The sequence below is a fragment of the Dipteris shenzhenensis genome, chromosome 15 (assembly GCF_047967505.1).
Source record: "Dipteris shenzhenensis isolate YYH24624 ecotype China chromosome 15, Dip_SZ_1.0, whole genome shotgun sequence".
In the NCBI taxonomy this organism is placed as follows: domain Eukaryota; kingdom Viridiplantae; phylum Streptophyta; class Polypodiopsida; order Gleicheniales; family Dipteridaceae; genus Dipteris; species Dipteris shenzhenensis.
Genome location: NC_141610.1, coordinates 56321160 through 56329047, shown reverse-complemented (window position 1 = coordinate 56329047; position 7888 = coordinate 56321160). Strand labels below are relative to the sequence as shown.

The following is a 7888-nucleotide window of genomic DNA, read 5'->3' as shown; positions in this document are numbered from 1 at the left end:
TACAACATTATCTGTCATTGAGTTAACCATGTGCTGCATCACAAAGAGGCACTCATTTCTGTCATCACCATGCCCATTGGATGATGCATAGTTGCTTTGTTGTAACTTTCCATTTCTAATGTCATTCTGATTTTTATAACAGGTCTTCTCTTTGCGTCGAGGCTTCCCACAATAATAGCACTCTGTGTTGCTATCTAGTTATTGATTCCTTTTCCATGAACCTTGTGGCTCCCCCTGCCTCTAGAGTTACCACGTCCTCCTCCATAGGACTAGTTTTCTTGTTGTTGCTATTGGTTCTGATTTTTTAAATGTCCACCAAAACGGCCTCTTCCTCTACCTTTTCCTTTATTCTAATTTGAGTAAAATGCATACTCTTGAGAGCTTCCTATGGCTAAACCACCATTACTTTGCTCTTCACTCAACAAGAGAGCAACAAGTTCCTAAAAATTAAGAAAGGTCTCACGGACTCCAATGGATGTCCGAAATTGTGCATATTCTCTCCCAAGACCATTCAAGGTCACAGACAACAAGTCTTCATCATTAACAGGTGCTCTAATTGAGCCAAGAGAATCTACAAGGCCTTTAACCTTCATGGCATACTCATTTATGCTTAGCTTATTCCTCTGCACATTATGCAACTCTCCTACTTGAGTTACATATTCCGTGCAGTGGTATTGGTGTTATACAACTTCACCATTGTATCCCATGCCTCCTTCAGTGTTTCTGCATCCTATATATGCACAATCATTGAATTTGAAACATTGACTGACAACCAATACATTACCTTCCTAGCCTTTTCATGCCACTCTTTAAAGGTCTTCAAATCTGCAGCAGTAGGAGCAGCACCCAACACTAGTTTCTGCTCATCACCATTGATAAATGGCCATACTCCCTTTCCCATAAGGAAGTTTGTCATCTTGAACTTCCATGCTTGGAAGTTGTCCTTCTCAAGTTTCTCATTAACAATAGTTGATAGGTTTTTAGACATTTTCCAAAGTCAAAACTGTGACTACAAGAGAAAGGAGTAGAGTTCTGCCTCACAAGGGAAGTGGCAAGAAACCACGAGTCACACCAAGTGACAAAAATGCATAAACACAGTAACCCTAAATTTGCATGTGTTTCTTAATTTCTTTGAAATGGGGTATAGAGCAACCTTTCTATTGCAACTTTGCTCAACGGCAACAAATGGGCATACACAGTAAAAAAGGCCACTTTTCCTGAGTGCCTGCTAAAACTTCGTGATGCTAAAGCAGAGGCTGAAATAGTCTCAGAATGGAAATTTTCATGATATAAACTCCGACGAAGTTTAATTTTTACAGGTAATGCTCTCGTGCTCCACAACAAAGGGCACCTCAGTCTGAGGTTTTGCACTTTGCACTCACGACTATGTACCTGCACCAGTATGCTCCCAAAAGCTCATGAGAAAGGAGATATTGATCCTCTTACTAGAGTTTCATGATCTCCTCTTGCCTCTGCTTACTGCATGAGCTCCTCACCACGAACCAAGCTCTGATACCATGTAAAGAATGAGGGGGAGAGGTAGGAGACTCAACTGTAGCTTTCTTCACAACACACAAAAGAGAGAGAACACAAGGTTGGAGGCTGAAGCTTATCTTCACTTTTGCACACAATAACAATACAATGAAAAGATGGGTATGCACTATATGTGTAACCCTATAATACACGGTTCATATGTGAACCCAATCCAAACATACATGGCTATCTAACTAAGCCACAAGTATACCTAACACAAGATCGTGACATAAATGATAGTCACCTAGGATATACATCAGGGGTAGAGCTTGATATCTCAACACCCTTATCAAGTGACCCTTTTACTAGACCTTGGAAAGGATACAATCAAACAAAATTCATTGGATAAAATGTTATCCAAAATGTGTCCTTGACCTCTACTTTATGATACCTCCATCCACCTTGATCATTGAGAGCATATTCTACTCACAAAATGAAACTTGCCTCTAGCCCTAGTTTCTAAGTCACTTGTTGGAGCTTGGAGACGACTTGCCTTTTCATAAGTAAATGATGACTACCATAAGCCTCATGAGCTAGAATAGCATAAATTCTATATTATTAGCATCGAAAAGAGATGCCATGCTTAGATTCACTAAATTTGCAAGCGACCAGAAAAGACATGCTAGAATAATAAAATGAGTGCTCATAGTAGTATCGATAGCATGCATGGTTGGGTTAAGCTCACATTGTCAACTGACTCAATCTGAGAAAACCCAGTTGATTGGATGAATATTTGAAGGTCCATGATTCTACCATAGCACACTGGACCAACTACACTTGCAATCACTACCATTTGCATGCCACCATTTCAATATGAAGACTACTCCAACACATTGTTGGATGGCTTTGAGTGGTGCTCCATTGTGTGTAGAGCATGGAAGAGATTATTACTTATGGCATTTTCTACAATACTTGTGGAAGCAAAAAATTTGTTCATAGCATTTGCTTCAATATTTGTGGAAGTTACTAACTACAAAGATTGATTGAGTGACCATGATAATGAGAAGATGATGTTCCACAAGGAGATTACTCTATGTTATGAGGCTAATATGTGCCCAAGAAAAAGTGAAAATGACCACATCAAGTGGACAACACTTTTAGCTCAAGAAAAAGTGTTCTGCCACTTTGCATGCATCTTATTTTCAAAAGCAATGCAAGAAGAGTTTTTCAAATGTGCACATTCTACGTTAGAAAATGTGAGCTACCACTCGTATGCCATCATGTCTTCAACATTAGTGTGAGAAGAGTCGTCTAAGTGTGTGGCATTTCTTTATGGACCACCATCACCACGACTAATGGAAAGCTCGTGGACATCACATCCAACATAAGAAAATGTCATCTACAATTTGCATGTGATCACATTTTCAAAAGAGATGTCGTGACCTTCATAGTGGTCATAAAAAAGCCCATGTTCTTGTTTACATGTGTTACATGATGGGAAATGATCCTTTATATCAAGACCATGCCTGTGTGATAGACCAATATATTATGCACAATTGGATGCAAACCACTAGAAAAAGAAACTAGATGCTCTTATCTATATTTATTAGCACGACCTAACCTCATCATAGAGGCAATGATCCATTGAGTCCTTATATCTTTGGAGGTGAACAAATATATTTTCAAAATTTTATGCATGATACTTATTGCATAAGAGTTTTCAACAATAATGGAATTTGGAGTCAAAAAGGGCCATTTTAATTAGGGGCTAATATTTTCTCTAATGCAAGGCTTAAAGAATCCACCAATGAGGAGGCTCCAACATTTAAATTCTCACTCATACCATCCTTGTCCTCTTCTTGGTGGATAGGCTTGTCACCCTACAAGTAGGATTGCAACTTGGCCCGGACTCCCAGACGTGGTTTATCAATGACCCATCACCATCCTCATCCCTTTTTCCTTTTTGTGCCCCATCCCATGCATTTACTCCCCTGTCACCCTACAAGTAGGCTTGCAACTTGGCCCCCACTCCCACATGCATTTTGTTAGTGCCCCACCACCATCCCCATTCATTTTCCCTTTTTGTGCCCCACCCCTTAGCATTTACTTAGCCCACCTTTTTAGTCTCATGGATCCCCCCCCAAGAGGAAAAGTCAACTTTTTAAAAATTTTTCCAAAAACAACAAAAAACCTCCCAAAAGACCTCCCAAACCACTCCCATGCAACCAAGCCCCTTTCTAGGATGAGAAATGCATCCATAGTGGTCAAGCATTCCATAATCCAAGCCCCTACTATGGATTTCTTGATTCATTTCAATGCATCTTAGAGCACGTAAAATGGAGCACTTTTGCTTTTTACATCAAGGGGGAATTTCTCACAATTAGAAAGTTATGGTTCCAAGAGCTTCACCATATAAACAATATCCTCACAATTAAATCACAACTCCCAAGCTAGCTTAGTGGTAAAGGAGATTTTTCCCATTAGGGAGGTCATGGGTTCAAATCCCACTCCTTTAGTATATATAAGGAGAGGAGAGGAGAGGTCAAGAGAACAAAAAGAGAAAGAGAAGATAAAGGGGGCAAAAGGTAAGCAAAACAAACACATTTGGGATGTCATGATGCACCATGTCGTATAAGGCACCGTCAATTTCATATTACAGTAAATGAGAGAGAGAGGGAAGGAGCATGATACAAATGTCAAAAGAAGATTTTACAAGGCTAAAAAGTGACACAAAGTGTAAATATAGCAAAAGGGTGATGGCGTGAAACTATTTTCATGGAAAAAGAGGGCTCAAATACAATGGAATGGATGGATATAATACAAGGGAAGTGAGGCAATGGAACATTCTATGTGCAGCAAGAAAATCTAAGTGAGAGAGAGCATCAAAGGTGAAGGATATAGACTAAGGGAGTGGAGAGGAGCATCGCTACAAGAGGTATGATCAGTGTGTCAAATGAGGAGTGTGTCTCGATTATAAAGAAAATAGCCTTCTTAAATAGGCAAGGTGAGGTGGCAACCCTCCCAACATAATAATGCTACTTTTCCAAGGTTTGTCCTCTTTTTAGCCCATAGTCGATCATACCATGAACTGTAATCGATAATAGTTGGGCTTCTTTTTCCCTATGCTCCAAACCATAGCTTAGATCCTTTGATTTGATCCTCATTATTTTATATTTTGGATGGGCATGGGTGAATCATGATTCTTATCCTTCCAAATTGTTTATATTATTGGACCATTGACTAGCTTCCCTCTCATTAAACATGGGTGAGATGGAGGCATGACCCATTCAAGATGCTCTTCCATCTCATCACATTTATGCATATTATAATGCACACACCTTAACCTATATGCATATTTCATAAGATGCTTGCCCACATGGAAGGTGGCACATGGAGCTCCTTGCCACCTCAACCATGGGGCCATGGGCATGCATTATTCTATGAAACTAATGCCACACATGCAATCACACTTTTACTTATTACATTTATAAGAGTGCATTTTTTCGGTTAATAGTGCATGTGGGCACATGTTTTTTTTCTTCCTTGCATGCATGTTGTATGTGTGTGCATGCACATGCACATGCACATGCCTACTTGTACACTGTGCACATATGTACATTCGTGTGTGTGATTGTAAGTGTGTGCAACCATATACATGTACATGCACATTTGTGCCTATGTATATGTGTGTGGGTGGACTTATGTGCATTTTCATGTGTATATGTGCACACCCATACATGTGTACATGTGCATGGGTGTGTCTAAGTGTATAGTTGTCCATATGTTTACAAGAGCACACATCCATATTATTTTGTACATGCATGTGCACACACACACATGCATGCATGTGAACACACACACATTCCCTCTTATCAGGAGGCAATGGTACCAATTCCTAAGTGCACTTTGCATCCAAACTTGCCATTTCCCCATCCATGGTTGCATCCCAATCTATCTTTCCTACTGCTTCCTCAAATCATGTAGGCTCATATTCTTATATCACCTTCATCATGTATGCATAATGGTGGGCCATATATCCATCATATTTCAACCTATTAGTAGGGTATCTTACTTGTGTAGATCTACATAACAATGGCACATTACCAAGTGCTGGATGGTACATATATTTAATGGCACGAAAGCTATGAGGTTGGAATGGCATGAAAGCTAGGGGTCGAATTATACAATAAATCATGGTAGGAACCTTTGCAATTAGTCAAAATAGAAGACCTCAAGTTCTAATCTCTCAAGGGGTACCAATAGGCAAATGTGCCAAAATGAATCCAAGTCTTCAAGGTCATTCCATTTGTGATATAATACAATTTTAGTGATGAAGGAAGAATTAGCAAGAAGCTCAACCATGGCATAATTTGGTGAAATGAAGTCAAATTGTTCCCGATGAACTAAAAGGGTCTTTTGGTCTTTGATGGTCCATGGTGAAATTGGTGCCAGCCATTGTTGCATGGAACCATAATGCAGATGATATGTTATCGTATGTCCACTAGGAAATATGTCCATAATCATGGAGATTGAGCTTCCAATTAAGAGAAGGGTATAAGTGCATGGAGAAGAAAGTATAATGGATGAAATGAGATTAGAGAGGTCTACACACCATTATTTTATTGAGGAAGAAGAAGAGTTATGTATGAAAGAAAGAAAATTGCACAATGAATGCAATAGGGATACAAGATGGAGCTATTAAATAGTGAATATGTGTGGAGAAGATAAGAAAATAGTGGTGGAGATGAGAGGATGATAAGATGGCTAATAAGAGGTGAAGGAGGAAGGAGCAAGGATCCAAAAGGGTAGTACCATTTAAGGCAAGATCCATTGGATAAGCCTTTGACTAATCCATCTAGGCTAGTGATTACAATGGCACCTCATGGTAGTATTTGTTGGGCACAATATGGTCATGACCTTGCATAGAGCAACCTGTGTTCTTTCTTCAAGTATGTGGCCATGGTAAATGTATGCCATTGTAGGTGTCGATCATGCCATGTCTTGTGTCATTGGTTTTCTACTTGGGTATGAAGTTGCATATGTGAACAGTCCTTATCAAACTGGAGTAGTGGTTTTGCTCATGATATGAGAGTGACATGGAAATCTTTGGTTCATGGGCTGAGGAGATGGATGTTACCACCATGACACTCAAAGGGCATAACTGTTTCTAGACCATACAGTACTTGAAATGGAGTGTGTTGTGTAGTGTCCTTCTAAGTGGTATGGTATGCCCATTGTGTGCTGGCTAATGCCTCATCCCAATGGAGAGATGTCCATTTCATATTTTATGGAAGAGTCGTGTCAACATGTTTGTTCTCTCTACTTGGCCATTTGCTCTAGGATAATAGCAATCGAGAGGCAATGGAAGATCTTTTATCTCTGCAAGATTTCTTGGAGAACAACATTGATGCATGCTTCACAGTCTTCTTCTTTTATGGCTTACATCAGACGAGCAAAGTATTTCTTCAACCTGATTCCATTTACTCTTCTTTTATGCCTCTTTCCATCCAAATCTGTCAGTTGGTAGCTCCCATTTTAAAACTTTTTCTCCACTTCATACGGACCCTCCCATTTTGTCTAGAAAGCAGTATGAAATGTACTATCTAGCTTACTGTTATATCGGAGAACAAGACTGCCTTCCTCAATCCCTTTTTCTTTCATCTTCTCATTTTCTGACTCCTGTCTCTTCATTTGCACTCTGGCATAGTGATCAAAAGTTAAATCTCTGTCCAACTGAATTGTCTGCAAGGCTAATAATCTCTCTCTGTAACAATCCACCGGCTCATACCCTTCTTCAGCCAAAAACTTCAAGGCTGGAATTTCCACATCCAGGGGCATGATTGCTTCTTTTCCATAAACCAAATGGAATGGAGAAAACTGTATGCTAGACTTCACTGCAACCCTGTATGCCCATAACACACGGTTCATTTCTACATCCTAATTCTTCATATGGATTTCTGTCATCTTGGTCAGCATTAGCTTGAACTCTCCATTAAATCTTTTAATTAATCCATTACATTGAGGGTGATAGGGTGTGACATACTTATGATTGATTTTTAGCCTCCTGCATAGTAAATCAATCACTTTCCCTCAAAATCCAGGACCGCCGTTATCTGATATCAGCTCCAGTGGTACGCCAAATCTATAGCATATATGCTCATATACAAAATTAGCAACTTCCTTACTGTCCACCTTTTTTACTGCCTTCACTTCAGCCCATTTTGATAGATAGTCCACAGCAGTAAGCATATAACACTTCCCTCTAGCCATCCTGGGCAATGGTCCAATTGCATCTATACCCCATCTTTCAAAAATATCATACACCAGCATTATATTTCTCGGCTCCATTTTTAGAGTTCTTGTTCCCATTCTTTGACACTCATGGTAGGACTTACACCAGTGTTGTACATCTTTT

The 7888-nt window shown here is 39.6% G+C and overlaps 1 pseudogene; it reads right to left on the bottom strand.

The window, feature by feature from the left end:
• Positions 1 to 350: 350 nt before the first annotated feature.
• On the bottom strand, positions 351 to 988 carry LOC147894025 (uncharacterized; annotated as a pseudogene).
• Positions 989 to 7888: the final 6900 nt, after the last annotated feature.